Source organism: Phascolarctos cinereus, unplaced genomic scaffold (assembly GCF_003287225.1).
Source record: "Phascolarctos cinereus isolate Bilbo 61053 unplaced genomic scaffold, phaCin_HiC Scaffold_4;HRSCAF=312, whole genome shotgun sequence".
Taxonomy (NCBI): Eukaryota; Metazoa; Chordata; class Mammalia; order Diprotodontia; family Phascolarctidae; genus Phascolarctos; species Phascolarctos cinereus.
Genome location: NW_027555847.1, coordinates 403,253,621 through 403,273,151, shown reverse-complemented (window position 1 = coordinate 403,273,151; position 19,531 = coordinate 403,253,621).

Sequence of the window (19,531 nt, the reverse complement as noted above, 5' to 3'; positions counted from 1 at the left end):
GATTCAGAAATTTTTAGTGTTTTTTCCTCTCGACTGTTATGCTCAAAAATCAAAGTCTTCAAAGGTGATCACTACCAGGTGAAACTGGGGTAGTGATTTGTAAGTGGGGAAAAAAGTAGCAGTTGAGCAAGACACAACAGACAATTCATGGACGCAAAATTGGAAACTGTATTCCCTAGTCCACTCTTTTATGCTAACAAGGGAAATAAACAGAAATTAAAATAAATGGCCAGGCTCCTTCTCATTATAGAGATGGTTGATTCAGAGATATCGATTCCATACTGCCACTTGAGATTAAACAGCAAATAATGTCTAATACATTAAAGGCATACTTCTTGATGCAGTTAAGTTGCAGGTGGCAGCTTCAAATCAATAGGCTACATTTGCATTTGAAACTTTTATAATGGATATGGATATGGATCTGATATGAGGTATAAACTTAAAGTGCTATAGTATAGTCTGATATCCCTTTTTTCTACCCACCTCCACCAACTATTCATGTCTTCTGGATCTTAGGAATGTGTAATAATTCACATAAAATTCATTAATAAAATATCTGTTCTAAAAATAAAGCTCTTCTTTGCTTGAGGGGGAAAAATAAAAATTTCATGGGGTCCCATGAGTTTTCTTGCCCCTGTGGGTATGAATGCTATTATTAATACCCCTCAGATCACAACTCACAAAACTGTGCAAGCTTTGACTCAAAATGCTGGAAGCAGATGAAAAGTTCATCAAATCTAAAGCTGATTGGAAAGTAATTTAAAAACATGAATGATATGGGGCAGCTAGGTGGCACAGTGAATAGAGCTTGGGCCTTGAAGTCAGGAGGACCTGAGTTCAAATCCAGCCTCAGACACTTAACACTTACTAGCTGTGTGACCTTGGGCAAGTCACTTAACCCCGATCGCCTCACCCCCCCCCAAAAAAAAGGCAAAAAAAATATGAATGATACAATAACACCTAACACTTATGTAGCACTTTCAGGCTTACAAAACATTTTATATATGCTATCTCACTGGTCTTCATAAGACAGTTCTGTTAGGCTATTATTATCTCTATTTTATAGATGGGAAATTGAGGCCAAGAGGGGTTAAGTGACTTGCTTAGGGTCATGAAGAAAACAAGGGTCTGAGGCTGAACTAAATTTAGGACTTTCTGGCTCCAAATCAAGTACTTTACATAGCAGTTATATAGCAGTTTATATACCCAGTACATAGTGTACACCCTATCCAGCAAGTTGTCAGAAGGACATCTCTGCTCTGGACTCTTAATTAGATTAATACCTCTGAATATATTTTGGAATAGAACTACAGACCAACTACTGAAAATGGAACAGAAAGAAACTTTGCTAAACTCAAAGGAAGTCCTAGTCCGAAACTGTGTGGGGGTAAATTAGTATTTTAAGAGACTATATTTTTCTTTCATTCATTCATTCATTCATTCATTCAATCAATGTTTATTGAGTGCCTTCAAGGCCCTAGGCACGGTGCTGGATGCTTGGGGCTTTCAGAGGCACCAAGAACCTTAAACTCATGATCCCCTGTGGAGCTGACATTCTATCTAGAGATATGAGATGGCCCCAAAACACTACCCAATAAGGAAGATTAAGATCAGTGACATGCATGTAGGTGATACAGAAGGTTAGTGGCTTTCAATGGAAGGACCCCTGCCAATTTCTCACTACCGGAGTAGAAAACAGAAAGGGGAGTGCCCTAAAAGGAACTCCAGATGAATTATTACATTCATCTTTTGCAGAGACTATTTCTTTGCCAGCATCCCTTCTAAGGAAGACTAAAAGCCACATCAATATCCTTTCCTGGCACTTTATATGCCAGGGACTGTGCTTTTCTTCCTAAATAATCCATGTGCCCTTAAAAGGCTGTTTAAAAAAAAAATGTTCCTTCAGCACAGACTAAGATAGTGTGACAATACAATGGTCTCTCCTTCTAGCAATAAACCATATGATGCTTGCATTAGTGACTGCCTGAAAAGTCTCATTATGTTACAGTTTCACTCTTCCACTTGAAAGTGTATATGATAGAAAAATTCCACAGACACTTTAAAGGGTCAACATGTATTTATTCTAAAAGGAGAAAAGTCATCTCAAAAATCTGATCAAATTTTATTCATCTCCTTTAGATTTTATCATTACCCCTCGTGGATATCATGCAGGCTCATTTGTCAGCCTCAGGCACTCCTCTTCCACTTAAACACATGTAGTGCTCTATTAGACATTTTGAATTGGTGAAATCAGACAGTGGAAGAAGAGCCTTCCATCATCCTCTGTGACACAAGATGACAAACTTCTTTATAGAAGGTAACATCATTGGCACATGTCCAATGCAAGGAACTTTGGTATGGGCTTTATCTAATATCTTTCTCTGCCTCTCTGTCTTTCTGTCTCCTCTCTCTCTCTCTCTCTCTCTCTCTCTCTCTCTCTCTCTCTCTCTGTGTGTGTGTTTCTGTATCTCTGTCTCTCTCTGTGTCTCTCTCTCTGTGTCTCTCTGTCTCTCTCCCGCAGCCCTACTCTGGTACTGACACCAAAATGGATGTCATATCAGCCATCTTCAGGTTATCTTTCTGGGCTTATTTTGTATTGTATCCATGCACACACATTCTATGTTCCCAGCCTACTTGATATTTCCCAAACTTAACATGCCATCCCCGGCTCTGCACCTTTGCTTAGTCTGTCCCTTATGCCTGGAATACTCTTGCTCACTCCTATTTCTGAAAATCCTTGGCTTCCCCAAACTTTCCACTATGTTGTTGTTTTTATTTATATATTTAGATGCTGTATCCCAAAAAGAATGGAAATTCCTTGAGGGCGGGAACTGTTTCTCATTTTTATCTTTGTATCCCCACCTACATAGTAGATGTTTAATAAATGTTTAGTGAATTGAATAAAATTAAACATATCAACTTATCATCTATTCCAGAATTTCTTAATCTAGGGTCCCTGAATGTTTTTAAATACATATTGATAACTATATTTCAATATAATAGTTTCCTTTGTAATCCCATGCATTTTATCTCATTCATTAAAAAACAACAACAATTCTGACAAGGATCCACAGACTTTACCAGATTGCCAAAGGGGTCCATTACTCACAAAACATATGAAGAACCCCTGTTATATTTCTATTACTACTGCACTAGTTGAGACCTTCATCATTTCTCATTGTAAGGATACCAACTTCCTCCTCACCAAACTTCCACTCTCTCTCATCCTCTCCTTTACTTGACCTACTCTTATACTGTTACATCAAATCCACTCCATTTGACCACACCAGTTCTGTCTTACATGATAGCTTTATAAAGTGTAATACCACTACCTCTGCGCTTCAGAGTCCTAAAACAGGATTCCCTGGTATACTTCACTTCCTTTGGAACCCAATATGACCTATACTATGACTTTCTCTAGTCATCTCAGACAAAGACCTATCTGTAGCATGTGACAAATGTTCACAATTTTCCAAACCAGATGCATTAGAAGTCTTTAGCAGTTGGGCAGTGATTCAAGGAAGCAGCTGGAGAGGAGAGATGGAAAGAAAGTAGTTCTCATCAGCTAAGAATAAAAAAGGATTAATGAAGCTTCTTAATTAACAGTCAACTATGAGCTAATAAATCTTTTATAACTGCAATTCTCTTACCATCATTTTATCCTAAATAGCTCCCTCCTCTGGTCTTGTATATTTAGCAGTATTGCAGATTTATTGCCACCATTTGAAAGAACTAAAATCCTTCTATCCTTTTGGAATTTAAAGTAACAAAAGAAGGGATGGTTTCCCAACCCAGTCTGAATACAGAAACCATACTGCTAGGCCTCCCAATTATTTCAATTCTTATTTGTCTTTTTTGCCTCTGTTCCTAAAGTATCCTTGTTTTGTGAATTTGTGTCTTTGGTTAGTGTTTTTATTTTACCTTGTCTGTTTCTCCCATGTGATTTATATGTTAAAAGTCTATAATAGATTTTAAGTTCTTAGAGATGAAGACTGGCTTTGGGGTCAAATTTGGTCAGCTCTCAGTGTAATCATATGCTTAATGATTATTTTTATGAGTTTGATGATTTTTTAAAAGTTTTTTAAAGTTTGTGTATACAATATTGTATAGTTATGATTTTTTATGTTTTAATTAATATAAATCTATTCATTTTCTTCCCATCCCCCACTTCTTTGTGTGTGTGGGGGCAAAGAAAAACAAATTTTGTGCAATAAATATGAATAGTAAAGGAAAACAAATACCCTCGTTGGCCATGTTAAAAAAAATAAACATCTCATTCTGCACTTGAATCCATAACCCAAGACAATATGCATCATCATTGTTCCTTTAAATCATAGCTGGTCATTATATTTTTAATAATTCTTAAAACTTTAAAAAACATTTTTCTTTAGGGTATTTGTTGTTATAAACATTGTTCTCCTGGTATTACTCATTTTATTTTTTACCAGCTTATAAAATTCTTCAAAATCATTCCTTTTTTAATACTGAAATTGTAAATTGACATAAAAGGGTTAGGAGGTCAGATTTTTCTCAGAGCCGAAGCTTATGACAAGTTTCATTTTGTTTCTCAACTCTACATGGATGAATTAATTTGTCTTCATTCTACCTAATCTTCTTAATATAAAATAATAAAATACTGCCAATTCAAATTAAGGTCCATCCCAGGAATAACATTTGATCATCCTCAATCTTTTGGGATCTGTTTAAATGGGTAGATAGGAATAATTTCTAATTAGCATATCAGGTGCATGCAAATTGTATTCCAACATTCTTCAAAGTAATTTGAAATTAAGGACATTAAATATGTCTTCTTGCAATTCAATGTGATTAATGTACCTAATAAACCCTTTGGTGCAAGGATAGTGCAAAGATAAAACTTTCACCTAGCTCAATGACTGACTAAAATCCTGAATTAGTGGGATTATCATTGAATCAATTAAATCACCATCTATTAAATATATAGTCCTCACTAAGTCCTCCTCTAAGGCCTCATCATAGCATGGAAGTGATCTTGGTTTCTTAAAAGTTATGCCAACATAGTACAAGTTCTGGCAGTTTCTGCCATGATGAAAAAATATCAAATACAGACATTGCCACAAAATGCTTTCTAAAAACCAGCCTAGTAACACACAGAGAGGATTATCAGCAGTAGGTCTGCTATAACACATAGGCCAGCTACTTTATGATGAATTCTTTGCTATAGCAATCCACTTAACAAATAAAACTGGAAAATGACACTCAATACTGTGCTCTGCCCTTCCATTTCTGCAGTGATGGTTTCAGAAAGGATGCTAAGAATAAAACATTTAATACTGTATGTAAACATTAGCTTAATGGTAGTTACTCTATATATGAGATCTTTACCCAATTATGAATTCACTGATATGCTATTGGAAGCACTGAAATACATAAATATCAAGATTCTAACAATTGATGAATTGAGGAGACAAAAAAAAATCCAGAGGCACAAGAACACCATAAAGATAGTTGAAGGTTATGTGCCAACATCTGTTGCTGAGAACAGTAGAAAAAATTAGATAGAAATTAACAAATTCCCCTAGGAAGGTAGGCAAGAAGCATTTATTAAGCCTTTACCCTGTGCCAGGCACTATGCTAAGCAACAGGAGTATAGATATAAATATAGTCCTTGCCCTCAAGGACCTTACATTCTAAAATGGAAAGACAATACTTAAAAAGAAGCTGAAAAAGCATGAAGGAGAAAATAAAATGCCTATGTAATGACATGGTGGCAAAGTCCAAAGAGTCAGAAGAATTGTCAGGAGGAAATGACACAAAGCTGGCCTGGTACTATCTACCAATAAAAGATGCCCCAGAAAGAAGTTACCTCCAAAGAAGTGGGCCAGCATGGCAGAGACATATTCCAAAATGTGAAATCTATAGATCCTCCAAAACCAAACACATATTTTGGCTTTGGTGGATTCACTGCAAAGGAGAAAAAAATGGAAAATGTAATTAAAGTTTGAGAGACAGGAGGCATTAGGTAATGTCATTCACCAAACTACACAAGTAAAATGCAATTGATTAAATTGTAATGGGTAAATGTGGGTTACTGATGTGGATATCATGTCAAATTCAGCTGTTTATCTGCATTCAGACAGTTAACTAGTTAGAAACAAAATCCACACCAAATTTGAAGAAAGGATAAAGATGGAAGAAAGATTTTAAACAATTACTACCACTTAAAATTGACCAATTCAAATGAACCACTAATATCAAAACTGAGAAAAAAAAAAGAAGGCTAAGGGTGTTACCATCTTATATAAAAAAATTAACTATCATAAAAGTCACCAACAGCAAAGAGGGCAATAGAACTGTAAATCTCCAGAGCCAGCAAACACTTGATTTTCTTGCCACGTGAAGAGTGTTTCCCAGAGCAGCATTTCTGAAGAACAGAAATTCATTTGCAAAACACTAATGAAGAGGATGACAGAAAATTCTGAGCAGCATTGCTCAGGGTGAACAAAACCAGCTACCAAAACTAGCAAAACTAGCTAACACATTAGTGAAGTCCCACAATATATTCAGTTTCACATTCATAGTTTCCCCATCAATGAAAAGAAAGGAGGGAGGTATATTATCATCTCTGTTCTTCAGAGAGTGCTTTGTCATATTTACACAGAATTTTGTCTTGACTTTTCTTTGTTCTTTCCACTCATATCATTTTATTAGGGTACATTGTTTTTGCTTCTATCACTTTGCATCAGTTCACCTGAATCTTCCCATGTCTACCTGTGTTCTTCTGATTATTTCTTATGACACAGTAATTTTCTACTACATTCAAGAACTGCAATTTACTTAGCCATTCCTAATCAATAGTCAGCTACTTTTTAGTTCATTACCACTATTAAAAAACAAACAAACAACCAAACTGCTATAAATATTCTGGTGTGTTTAAACCTTTATATTTTAATGCCCTTAGTATACATATTAGTGTGTGTGTGTGTGTGTGTGTGTGTGTGTGTGTGTGTGTATAAACATCCTTACTATATCTCTGCAACAAAGAGTATGAAAATTTTAGTCACCTTCTTAACAAAATTCCAAATTTCTGTACAGAATGGTGGGATAAATTCAAACAGTGAATTAGTGTATCTCCCAACCTCATCATTAACTATTTCAATTATGTATCATAGTTGCCAATTTTGTTGGATCTGAGGTAAAATGTCAGCATTATTTTGGTTTACATTTTTCTTTTTTTTGTGATTGGGAACAAACTTTCAATAATTTTTAATAGACTATAATACTCTTAAGAACTCCTTATCTCCTTTGACTGTCTATCTATAGTAGAATGTCTTTTTTGTCTTATATATTGGTACTAGCTCCTGATACATTTTAGATAATAGATTGTAATCAGAGATGTTGGATGTAAAATTTTTTCTCCCAATAACAGCTTCTCTTTTTTCTTAGCTGTACTAATTTGTTCATGTAAAAGCTTTACATTTTGATTTGACCAAAATTATCTATTTTATCATTTGTGATCATTAATATCTTTGGTTAATTAAGAATTCTCTAGAATTTTCTAAAATCAACTATACAAGTATAGAAGTAAATATACAGATGAATAAATTTTATTTCTATAAAATTTTAAAACCTTTTGCATGAACAAAACTAAAGAGGAAAAAAGACTAACTTTAAAATAGTAGAAAATATCTACATAAAATATTATTGATAAAAATTTCATTTCTAAGATAGATGGAGAATTGACACAAAGAGGCTTAGATTCTTAAAATCTAGTCAATAGTTTACTAATGTTCAATTGATGGGGAAACTATGAATGTGAAACCTTAAGAGTATGCCCAATATGATGGATGTTCTAATAAACCTTGCCCTTGGCTGAAAGAAGGATTGGGCTGTATTCTTTTGGACAGGACAGTGTGTTGTGATTTTGGAGTCCCAGCACCTCTAAACCTCAACAAGTTCTTCTCCAGCCAAGACTGGAAGGTATGTAAGCCTCGTATACCTCTCCTTTCTTGCTCTGCAGTTGGAGTCCCTTTCCAAACACCAAGGCTTGGAAGTGCTTTTTTTGGGCAGACAGTTACTAGGCTGTCTCACACTCAGCCTCACACTCTCAGCCTCTTGGTCACTGGGTCAGTTCAAGGCCATGGACCTGTGTATACCTTCTGAAGCACAGAGGACAAGGACAGAAGCCCTATCTGGATGTGTATGCACAATTCTAACACTTCTGTTGGTGCTAGGAAATTGGGGAAAACTGCAGTTGCTTTTTGGTTCCATGAGGCTTACTTAATCCCTTCCTCTACACCTCTGAATCCTCCTTCATGGAGGTTACAGGGAAAAGTTAGAACAGCTAAAAATATTTTGGCAGACCTTGGAGGTTTTGTGATTGATCATTAAGGAGTTTTGAAACTCCTCCTTACAACCCTAGTCACTCCTTTCTCCCACTCCCTTCCCTTGAATCAATAGGGTACCTGTTAACCCTCTCATAGGAGAAGAGAGTTTCACCTTTTACCCTTCACCTTTGATTTCATCCTTCCCCAACTGGGAAAGGAAGGAGGGGGGAGGGGTAGCAGCTACAGCTTGGTCCCCACTGGCAATGGCCTTGGGCCCTGTGGCAATCTTTGCCTGGAAGCATCACTCAGGTTCAGGTTAAGCTAAAGAAGCTAGTCTCTGAACTTGGGTAAGCACACTATTTGTAAAGTCATAGTTTTAACTGTTAATGAAATGCTGATTCTCTGTGTAAAATAATCTGGAAATGCATTTAACAAAATTGAAATCAACTGATTGGTAATGGGTTTATTTGAAGTTTCAAATTAGTGAACTTTTTGTATCAGTTATGTCAAGCAACTTTTCATAATTTGGTTACCTCGAAAATAATTTGGCCATTGTTGGTTACTTTTTTAATGTGTAAACTTGCCAAAAAGTGTTTTTGGGTTTTGTCTTGCTGAGAATTTGCAAGTATACAGAAATAATATCTAACAATTGGCTTTTTATACCAGGACAAATTTAAGTTTGAGATGTAAATTCTGAATAACTTTTTCCTAATCTGTGATTAGTGAAACTTGCTGTGTGAGGTAAAAGCTCGTGGGATTTTATTTCGAGTTGTCTAATGAATCTTAATAATCCATCGATAAATCAATAATCCACCATCTGAGACATGCCATGAGCTACTCAGAGAGTGTGATAATGATGGGAAGTCAGCATTGGGAAAAACTGAGAAGACAATTTCAGCCTCAGTCTAAGATGGGATCCTCCTGGCTCAGTTTCCCCATTACTTTCCTTTGAAAGGGAATGTTACCCACCTGAGTCTGGCTATGAGGTGGATTTGATACTACATGGTTGGAAAACTGAATTGTCTGAAACCAAACAGAGCTAAGGATGTTTTATCCTCTCAAAATTGGGCCCTAAATCTAGTCCCTGCTTTGTATCTGGACCCTGTAGTCTTTTATATCATATTTGTGTCTTCCAGACTACAGGTCATTCACCTACAGTTGGTCCCAAACAGCTACCAAAAAGTAGCCAATGTTCCCCCCATCATTCCCTGGATACGGCCTGTGCGTGGTTCCAGTCAACTTCCTCTTTGGGACCCCCTTGAGGCAGGGACAGCTCTACACCCCTTGCCAGCAGGAAGCAGTTTCAGAATCCAAGACCTTTGCCCCTTACCTCAAAAGAATTTGGGTCCCATTTATTTGAGGGGGGAATGATGAGGATGGGATCTAGACCTCAAAAAGGAAAAAAGGGGGACTTTCCCATATGGCCAAATCTCTGGCTTTCACCTGAGGCTATAATCCCATCAACTGGCCTGTCATTGTGGCTACACCCAATCTCTAAATTCTGTTACCCTTCACCTAGCCTAGCCCTCCATTGATTTACCTTCTTTCGGCCCCAGGCCACTTCCTACCCTTAATCATATCTAGGCTCCATTCTCCCTTGGCCATAGGATCCAGGTCTCTGGAATTATATTACCTCATAGACTACTTGGCCACTCCTAGATCCCTCCCATAGTCTTTCTGTATGAAAGATATATTTGTCTTACATATTGTCTCCATTAAGATGCTTAGATTCTTAAAAGCCAATAGCTTACTAATGTTCAGACTGCTTAAGAATCTGCCCAGTGTGAGGAATGTTCTAATAGACTTTGTCTTTGGCTGAAAAAAAAAAAGAATCAACACAAACATATAAGAATAAGAAACATCCCTCAATAGTTAAGGGGACAAAAATATGAACAATACTTTAAAAGAAAACTCTTAACAAACATAAGAAAACATGATCTAAATCAGTAATAAGAGAAATATAGATTTAAATATGTGATTTTTCATTTCATATCCAATAAATTAGCAAAGACACCCCTTCCCCCATCAAAATGATCAGTCTTGGAAGGGCTATGGAAAAACATTCATATTAATATATTGTTGGCAGAGTTATGAATTGGTCCAACTATTCTGGAAAATAATTTTGAATTATGTGACAAAATCAATCAAGCAGACACTGTTCATATGTTCATAGACTGTTCATATCCTTTGACCCAATGATTCAGCTCTTGCCTAAGAGATAACCATGGATTCTGAGTCAAGCAGGTCAGCAGCAAATGTGAGTACTGTGTCTTTTTCCCACCTCTGACATAAAGATTTTTTTTGACTATCTATTAAAAAAGCAAGATTTCAGGACTTCAAGCCTCAAGTACATTAGGGTACACAATTGTAGGAGGACAAGGAGACTAACATCTATGTGCATATTGTCAAAATGTTCTTTATGATATATATGCATTAAAACAATCCCGTAGGATATCTACTTGTAATTACGTGTTAGCAGTTAGTTAACACATATATTTAAAAGAACTAAAAGGACATTCCTTTTAAAATAATATATTTCAGACAATTTGCTAATTCAAATCAGTTCAAAAAGCATTTAAGTTCTTATTATGTGTAGGACATTGTGTTAGCTGTTGGAGAGATTGGGAAAGGTGTTGGATAAGATATGGCACTTGAGTCATGTTTTAAAGGACACTAGATATGCTTTGAGGCAGAGATGAGGAGGGAGTATATTCTAGAAGTGGAGGACCACTTGTACAAAGGCATGAAAAAGAGGGATGGAATGCTACAAAAGGGATGCATTCTAGCAAGCCAGTCTGACTGTAGTGAAGACTGTTGCAAGAAAGGTAACATAAAATAAAAGTGAAAAGCTAGATGGGAGCATTTTAAATTCCAGACCTTGTTTGTTGTTCAGTTATACCTGACTCTTCTTGAAAGCGTGTTTTTTTCTTTGTTTTTGGCAAAGATATGGGAGTGGTTTGCCATTTCCTTCTCCAACTCATTTTACAAGTGAGGAAACTGAGGAAAACAGGGTTAACTGACCTGCCCAGGTTCCCAAAGCTAGTAAGTGTCTAAGGTCAGATTTGAACTCAGGAAGATGAGTCTTTCTGACTCCAAGCTTGGCACTTTATCCACTGCATCACCTAACAGCTGAAATTCCAGGCCTAGAATTTGTATTATATCCCAGAGGCAATTGGGAGCTACTGATTCCCTTCCCCTCATTTAGCTAAAGCATAATACTAGAGGACAGTTGGTTTAAGCAGAGATTCCCAAAGTTACTTGGCCTACTGCCCCCTTTAAAAAAAAAATTAGTCAGCACCCTGATGTAAATCTTTTAACCCTTTAATATCTTTTTTTAAAAATTGCATCATTTAAAAATATATATAAGATGTATTTTTAAAAAATTATGCATCTTAAATTTAATAATTTATTGTGAATTTTTAGGTTTTTTCATGCATTTAAATTTTAATGATTCAATATTGCATCATATAACTGTATAGTATCATATTGGAAACAAGTCACTACATGCAGATATTCCTGTCAATGCATGCTGGATTTCCCTACCATGTTCCACATGCTAGCCTGCTAACACTTGCTTGTTAAGACCTGTCAGTAGACTTGTCCACTAATTGATTATTACTTGCATTTTGTGTGTTTATCTGGAAAATAACACAATCGATATGACTAACTCTGTTACACAACAGGTGAAACATGGATGATCGGTTTTTCAATATTTTCTTATCTTTTCTTATTTCTTTACATTTCCACCACCCTTTGTTTTTATTCAACTCCCTCCCCAATTGTACCTGAGGCTGTGACTGTCCCCCTGGAGTGTTCCAACACTCCCCAGGTGTTGGCATCACCCACTATGGGAACTTCTGGAAGGCCTATTTCCTCCCAGAACTCCTCATGACCATTTCACAAATGTTTCCCTTTCCTACCTCCCTACACTTGTTTTCCCTGTGTATCTTCCTTCCTAATGTAAAGTTACTCAGTTAAGATCATTTCATAAAGTCTACAGAGGTGCCAGGGGAATAAAGAATCAGTGTGATGCAGGTGGAAGGGGGGGAGGGGTTGGGTGCAACACTGAACAGTAGGTTTACCTATTTGGCTTTGTCTCAGATTCCTGGCCATTTTTAGTTTGTTGACCAGTAGTGATAGTGGTTGTCTGTCTATTTACTTCTAGGGACAAGGAGATCTACTTATCTTTCCCATTTAGAAGTTCAGAAATGACGGATTTCCTAATTAAGTACATTAGCTGTAGGAGAGAAGTAAAATTAAAACAAACAAACAAACAACTTTGTAGGGTTGATTAGATAGAAGAGCCTTATATGGTTTCCCCATGTATAAATCACCAAGCTACGTTACTTTCTAGCATTCTAGGCCCTTCACATTACTGCCTAAACTTTCTCTTGATATATTCCATTTTGCACAGAGGGTGATTTTTTTTTTTAAATTACAAAGCACTGGGGAAATATTCATTCTACTCTGTATATATTTGAGCCTAAACTGATGTAAACATTGGGAATTGCATCAGACAATGGTATGTATGGCACCTGGATGAACCTATTAAGATTCAATGTGTTTAAAAAATTGGAAATTTCTCCAACTTTTACAATAGTTTTAAAGCACTTCTAATTGTGTGTATTTTTAAATAGCCTTTTGGTTCTCTGTGCTTTATAAAACTCGTTATCATTGAAATGATTTAGATTCCCTGACATATTTATGGACCACAAAGGGATTATCCAGGTCAAACTATGTTTGATGATGCCAAATACTTATTCCATAATCGTGTATGTGCATATATATGGCTCATAGATTAGAAAAGCATTCTGCTGTCTGCCTCTGCAGTTATGTAAAATGATCCATAGTCTAGGGTATATGGGGGATTATTTTTCTTTTAAATGTGGACTGTTCCTTCTGTACCCCATATTCATTACTGAAATGCATATCTGCTGTGTACACAGCTGGAAAGTAGCCCAAAAGCTCCTCTCACTGGGGTAGGACTTGTGTTTATGTTACCACTGCTAGAACTGAGCTAGTAGCTCAAAGAAACTGATGGGACGCCATCTGTTTCCTAGCCTATAAATGCTTTACAGAGAGAAGGATAGAGAGGTGTTAAATGTTCTCTTCTTATTATCCACAATTGAAGTGATGGGAAAAGTTTGTTGGAAAGCTGTCACTGAAATCGGAACTTTAATTTACTTATCACTTATGAGGCTTATTCCATCTACAGCATCATTTGCATAGCCCTGAAGATAAGAAACCATAATATAGTTGCCGAAGTGCCTTAGATAGACAATAAAACCTCATTAATTTGGACATCTCTAGTTCAAAATTCATGATATTTCTAGCACAGCTAAGCAGAAACTTACTTTCTATCTGTTTGAGGAAAGTATATTGAAATAGCATTTCAAGAATCACAACTTCAAGTATTTTATGGGAGAAGCATCCATTTGCCTGCAAACAATGTGTTATTTACAAATGAGTCTTATCTATTTATAAAAACAGGCTTGACAGGATGGTTACGTGGAAAATATATAGTGACTGTATTTACAAGTCACAAAAGTACATTTGTTTAAAGGTATTTGTACAATTCAGACATTTTATTAACTCAACATACTTTCCTCCCAGTTATTCAAGATTACTGATATATGACTTTAAATGGTCAGTTGGCTTTAGCTATTTTTGGATTGGACCTTTTTTCCCAATGAAGAAAGGGGGCTGGGGGACACACCAAACAGATATCCAAGTACTTCCTGGGACTCTGTAGGATCAAAAAAATCCAAAAAACAAAAAAACAATGCATGGGCTCAGGAAAATCACAGGGTACTGTTAGCAGGGTACAGGAGAAAGAGGGGCAGGCTTGGATTCAGGATCACAAGATCATAGATCAAGAAGTATGAGGGATCTGAGAAGCCATCTCACCCAAACCCTTCATTTTATGTAACATAGTAAATTTAAGTGATTTTTCCAAGCTCACACAGGGAGACTGGGTTCAAGTCACACCTCCAACACTTACTGTATATCCAAGAAAGTCACTTATCCTCTCTCACCTTAGTTTCCTCATCTGTAAAACTGGAAAAACTTTGTATATTGTATATACATAGCTCCCATGCAGTGAGTGATGAGAGGAAAGTATTTTGTAAAACTTCAAGGACTAAGTAAATATGAGCTGTTATTATAACTGCTTTGTGAAGCTCCTCAACATGACAACAGATTATCTGGGACTCCTTCCTGGGCCTTTCAGATAATCCGATGCATCTCCAGCATGGAGTATTACTTAATCCAGGGACTGAGCAAAACACTGCCAGATGGTCAAATCCTACCCAATAAATAGCCTGTCTGTTTTTGTATGGGTAGGAGTTAGGGGTGGTTTTTACATTTTTAAATACAATAGGTTTGCTTACCCCAATCTAATATAATACAGGAATACCTTGGAGACATTGCAGGAGATATCCTGACCACCTCAACAAACCTAATATCACAATAAAGTAAATCACAAATTTTTTTGGTTTCCCAGTGCATATAAAAGTTATATTTACAGTACTGTGTAATCCATTAAGTGTGCAATACTACTATGTCTAAAAATGTAAATACCTTAATTAAAAAAATTTTATTGCTGAAAAATGCTAGCCATCAGCCAAGCCTTTGGCTAGTGGTAATCTTTTTTACTGGTGAAAGGTCTTACCTGAATATTGATAGCTGCTGACTGAGCAAAGTTGGGATTACTGAAGATTGGGATGGTTGTGGCAATTTCTTAATAAGACAACAATGGAGTTTGCCCTATCAATTGACTCTTTCACCTGAATACTTACAGGCCATTATAGGATTATTAATTGTCCTAATTTCAATATTTCTGTTTCTCAGCGGATAGAGAGGCCAAAGCAGAGGGAGAGGGACAGGAACTATAGGTATAACAGAACAGCTACAACATTTACCTTTAAATTTCACCCTTTTATATAGGCACACCAAAATAATTACAAAATAACATCAAGGATCACTGATCACAAATCACTGCAACAGATACAATAAAAATAATTTAAAAGTTGGAAATAGTATGAGAATTACCAAAATGTGATGCAGAGACATGATGCGAGCGCATGCTGTTGGAAAAATGGCACCAATAGACTTGCTTGAATAAGGGTTGCAACAAACCTTCAACTTGGAAAAACAACAACAACAACCAAAAAAACAAAAAAAACCCTTAATATCTGTCAAAGACAATACAGTGAAGCACAATAAAGCAAAGTAAGGCTGCATATAAACAGCCTTCTTTCTCACTTCCTTAGCTGTCCTAGATGCTCTCAGTTCAATGAAAGCAAGATAAAAATCCCCCTAAGTTGCTGTCAATGGCTCTGCAGTTATCTGAAAGAGTTAACACACCTTCTGAAGGGTATGACTGGCCACTGATAGCAATAGAGTCCAATTTCTCTTTTATTTATTCCAGGAATGTGATCACAAAGGATTTTCTTTTATTGGTTCTCAAAAAGGTAAGAAAGGAAAGGTGGCAGTAGAATATGAAACATTACATAGTGTAATTGTATAGTCTTTCATTATCTTTTTTTAAATGACATTCCTTCCTCTATCAGTCAATATTTATTAAATTCATATTTTGCAAGATTTTGCTCCATGACCCCAGCTTGCAAAATGGTTCTTTCCAAGCAAACTAAGGGTGTTACTGGTCACAAGGGAGCTAGACTAGAGAATGTGCCAGATGGACTCTGATCTCTGAGAGAAAAAAAAAAGTGATTAAAAGTGTATGCCCTACCAATCATGGCTTGGTGTATTATTAGGCCCAGCATGGAGTAGAAGAAGAATTTAAAATAACATGGTCCCCTAAAAGGAACTTGCATTGTAATGGGAGAGAGAACACAAACATGAAGAGATTCCCAGAGTTTAAGGAGGCACAAAATAAGAGCAGATGAATCTCAGTCTTAGGATGACTAAATATTAGAACTACGAGAAACTTAGAAGGTCATCTGATACATCCTAATCATTTTACAGAGAGTAGAGGGGTAACATTTAATAATAAGTTTGACTACTGTTCTATATATTGTAAAGTGATAAATAATTGGAGTGATGGGAAAACTAATGATAGAAAAGAGTTTAGGAATTGACTAAGACTAGGAAGACTTCTTAGAAAACAGACTTGAACAGAATTTTGAGAGCAGAAGGCTATGATTTGTCAAATGTGAAGAGATGGAACTTAGCAAACATACCAAACTCATCTCATTTTCTTTTTTGACAGGGATACTAGATCAGCAGGTCAGGAAAATGCTTACAGACATTGTTTTGGACTGAGTCTATGATTTCGTTTGCGTTTCCAGATAGAGAGATATATGGATGGACACAGATAGGTAGATAGATAGATAGATAGAGAGATAGATGGCTGGATGGATGGATAGATTTTTAGACCACCTCCCTCTCAACACTAAGATACTATGATAATATTCCTCAAAGAATTCTTTGTATTCATGATCTGGAATCATAGTTGGTTAGAGTGCTTAAGTCATTCATTCATTTTTACAATATTGTTGTTACTGTATAAATTATTCTCCTGGCTCTATTTCTCACTTCAATAGCTGACATGTCTTCCTGAAGCTCTCTAAAACCAGACCTTTTATATTTATCTTAAGGAGCAATAGTATTACATCACATCCACATACCATAATTTTTGGGCATTTCTCAATTGATGACCAGCCCCTTAGTTGCTTGAAAGGGGGGCAAGTGTTCTCAATATGTAGAAATATATTTGTATACACATATATATATGTTGCGTGTATATATATATAATATATATATATATATATATATATATATAATGCAATGTGGAGATTTGTTACACTTAATTATGTATATTTTATAAGGAATTTATTTTTTTGTGTGAGTTGGTAGAAGAGGAAGATGAGGGGGTAAGAAAATAAATACTTGGCAAATTGAAAAATTAAATTTTAATTTAAAAAAAATTCTATGATAGCATGTTAATTCAAAACCTAAACTCCCTGGGTTTCTGTCAGCATCCATGACATCTGAAAATTAACAGCCATTATCCACTTTTCTAAGGCTACCTTGAAATGACAAATACTTATATTTCAATTATTTTCAAACAGAAGATAACACTGCATATAGATCTGAGTAGAAGCATATAAAACACGCGAGAAAGTTTTCCTTTTGACTCTGTTTCTAAACATTTCAATGAATAGATTTTAGTACACAAATTCTTTCTTTTTCTTCTCCAAAAACAAACATTTATTAGGCATTTACTATGTCCAAGTACTGTGCTGAATGTTTTACAAATAGTATCTCATTTTATCCTTACAACAATCCTAGGACATAGTTCTATCATTATTAGCATTTCACATTTGAAGAAATTGAAACAGACAGAGGTTAATTGACTTGCCCAGGGTCACATAGACACAGAGTATATGAGGATGGGTTTAAACTCAGGTGTTCCTGACTCCAGACCCAGTGCTCTATTCACTGTATCACCTAGATTTAAGCATTCCCCATTTTGCCTCTTTTCAGAGGCAGAAAATCTATAGATCTTGTACATCGTGCATATTTCAGACTTTCTTGGTGTAGTGATAATTTTCCTGATTTTTTTTTTGTCTTTAAAAATATTCTTACATAAGATGAGTTTCTAAAAGGGGAGGGGAAGGGATACTGAGGGAAATTACAGTGAATAAAAAACATATCGATAAAACTTATAAAGTTAACCTTTAGCAAAACAAAGTGGAGGAAAATGTAATATTTAACTCAGTTAAAAAAAAACAACTCTCATTTGATGTAAACCTAAATTTATTATCTATTCACTTCAGTTCATCAGGGAGACAGCATGACATGATGGAAAAGAGCCCAGGCTTTTGGAATCAAAGGACCTATGTTCAATAAACCACTTGTGTGACTCTAGGCAAGTCACATCACCTCAGTTTCCTTGTTTGAAAAATGAGATTCAACTAGATAGCTTTCTAGCTCTGAATCTATGAGTGATCTTTTAAAGAAGTATGTATTAAACATCAGTTATGTGCCAGTCATCGTGCTGGTACTACTATGCAGCAATCAATTACATAGATCATAACTCTCTCTAGGATAGATCCAACTCGTGACTCATGAGAAGAAAATAAGTCACTCTTTTTATAATGATGCCTGATTTTTTCAAGGCCATAAGAGTGTTATTTATTGAATTAAAATCTAAATAGCAACCCCAAAGCATCAAAGAAAGTTTCATAAATAAGACATTCTATTCATTTGAAGAATGGAGTAATATTCTCTCTTAAAAAAAAACACTATGAAAATCTTAACAGCTTGTGGTCAGTTAACCTGGAGTTAAGTGGAAGATTATCTCACATTTTCAACATGTATCCAATACGATACATATGACACCTGTATCTGAGGATAGAGCCTAGACACAAGCTTGTTTGTAGGTTATCCACAATATCTAATGCATAAGTGATGTCTCCATCACCCTAAGTGACCATTTATAGCAGTTCACTAACCAGACTATGTAAGTTAATGAGATCCTTTTTGTGACCACTGGTCACATCCATTCAACCATTTACCCTTCACCTTTAATTTAAACAAACAAAAAAACCCAAACAAACCTGCCAAATTACATGATCATGGATATGCACTTGTCCTGGGATCCTAAAATATATCCATATGCAGATTTCAGATTTCAAGGTATATAATTTAAAATATCATTTATTAGTTTAAAAACACACATACAGACACACACTACTCCAGTCATTCTTTTGTTGCCATGAAATCGGGAGGATGCAGTCTGGATGGCCAATAATGATTTCAATCTGTTTCCTAATGTTGACAGAAGCTTTGGAAAGCTCACTCTTTGAGGATGCAAAGCTTAGGGAGCAGGACAGAGATTCCAAGTTTTCACCAGTAATTTATTTGGCAGAGGCAGAAAAAGCAGAAAGGACATTTGGCTCTGATTATAGCTAAGTACAGTGATATATGTGCATCACTTAGGAAACCTGTGATGAGTCAGCAACCAAGCCACCACTTTCCCTCCTTGCATTTTTTTTTCCCCTAAAATTGCTTCTATACAATTTGGTAACGAGTTATTAGAGGCTGGTCTTTGAAAAACATAAAACAATCTGCATCTATGCAGGGAGAGTTATGGCCTGAATTTAGTCTTCTACAGTCTTGAAGCTCTGAGGTTATTTTTAAGTTCTAATGGATAGCACAAGAGAGCTATGCAGATGCTTTACTTGCAGGTATGAATATAC